The sequence below is a fragment of the Aptenodytes forsteri genome, unplaced genomic scaffold (assembly GCF_000699145.1).
Source record: "Aptenodytes forsteri isolate BGI_AS27 unplaced genomic scaffold, ASM69914v1 Scaffold108, whole genome shotgun sequence".
Classification (NCBI taxonomy): domain Eukaryota; kingdom Metazoa; phylum Chordata; class Aves; order Sphenisciformes; family Spheniscidae; genus Aptenodytes; species Aptenodytes forsteri.
In genome coordinates, this window is record NW_008794448.1 from 4,277,885 (window position 1) to 4,279,910 (window position 2,026).

The following is a 2,026-nucleotide window of genomic DNA, read 5'->3' on the forward strand; positions in this document are numbered from 1 at the left end:
CTCCCGGCAGGCTTGGGTGGCCTCTCCCTGGCCGCATGGGGATTTTTTTTTTTATGACTACAGGTCATTTTATTTGATGCCATATTCTGGTTATTTACTTCAATATAGTAGGCTATATTTACGGAGGGGGGGCTTATACCTTGCAGGGCCCACTCTTGAAAACACTTTGATCCACCTCCAGCACCTCCATTAAAGGGGCGATGGTGAACAGATTTAAACGTCGCAGTAATGAGTCCTTCAGAGCAGAGGTTTTAACTTGCCCTTATCCCGTAGTGAATTTGAGATGTGCAACTATACTGTGTAGCTTCGAGACACGTCTTGCAGTAGAGTTGTCCCTTGCCACACATGCCGCAAAATGCCGTGTGGTTAACTTGTATATGATCAAAAAACAAAGGAAGCAAACTGCTATAAATTTAAAATGAAGGACTAAAAGGACTTTATAGCAAACTACTATAAATTTAAAATGAAGGCCTGAAAGCAAAGGATCTTCAAAATAATTTCCTTCTCTGTGGGATGATACGCGTTTTTCTAAGGAATTTAAGCCTATTACTATAAGTGCAGTAAATAAGATTATTGTACATTTGAATGTCACTCCTACCTACCTCATAGACATTTCCTGTAATTAGGAGGCTAAAACTACACACTGAACAAAAAGGCAATAGCAGTCATGCTCGGTTAAAATTTGTCGAATGCAGAAATTTTTATTATTTGGTGGTGTAAACAAACCTAACACCTCTAGAAAGTGTTACCTTTATTGCTGTAGGTTTTTTTCAGAATACAAGAAGAGTAGTTCCTTTGTCTCTATTTCTGATTTCTAAGGCAGCTTAGCCTTTCTGTCTTACCGTATTATGCCTCTCTTAACTGCCACTTGTTGCAGCCCTGCTGAGATTTACCTGTATATCTTTTGCCTATGCTTGTCCTTCAGAGGTCAGCAAGACTTCTTACATGCTTAAAGTTAAGGACATGAGGCAGTAGGAAGACTGCGTCTGCAGTCTTCAAATTTAGAAGCTTGATCTTCTTTCACTTTCACTGGTGCAGAAGCAGCAGCAGAATTAGGCCAAACTTACAAGAACCGCATCTGCGAAGTGACCTCGCTCCTGTTGCATGATGCTAGAACAGTTTTCTTTGCTTTTTATTGTGAAGAGAGGTTTCAGTTAAAGCAACGTTACAAATTTCTTCTGGAGACCAAATGCTGATTTTCAATTGTAAAAACCAAAAACTTTGAAATCAAACAAATGTTTCACTCTTTGCCCATAGGCTGCACTTTCTGCTTCAGGTATCTTTGGACAGATGCATGGTTATCCATGGAGAAGATGAGGTTATCAAAATAGAGATCAATTTAGGAACAAAATCAAAAGTTTAAATATTGTACATGCAAAGAATACAAATCATGGGTATTAAATACTATTAACACTTAAGAATACTGGAAATAGCTTTCAGTGCTTTACATCTTTATTTCTAAATGGATAAACATAAATACTTCCGTGTCCTGTTGCATTAATTGCCCAATTTGATATGATCTATAATTTTTTTTTAATATTAAAGGAAGTATATTAAGTAATGTGTTACAGCTTTAGTCACGAATCAGGATCTTTTTTCATTGTGATACATTTGTAATATTTAAGAGTTTGCTGGTGATTTTTGTACCTCATCACAAGATTTCTTCTCCCCAGAATGAATCTGAAAAAGAAGAAATGATCTGCTGACTAAATAATCTCTGCTTTATTGATTATATACTTCTTACAATATATCTGTTCGTGGTCTGATTAATACTTCTTCCACTTCATGTGCTGACTGGGCATTCAAATTGTTTTTGGCAGTTGTCAGAGAGTACTCCATTGAAATATATCACAGCAAGTGATACCCCTCAAGTTACTGTTTCAGACTCCCTCTGTGTACAGCACTGATACAGGCTAAGTGCCTCTGCGAAAGTGACTGCTCTCTAATGTTCAATAAGAAGGAAATCACTAGCAAGTAAGAGTACAGTTAGTGGATAAGAAAGATGTAAGAATTGCATCAGTCATTT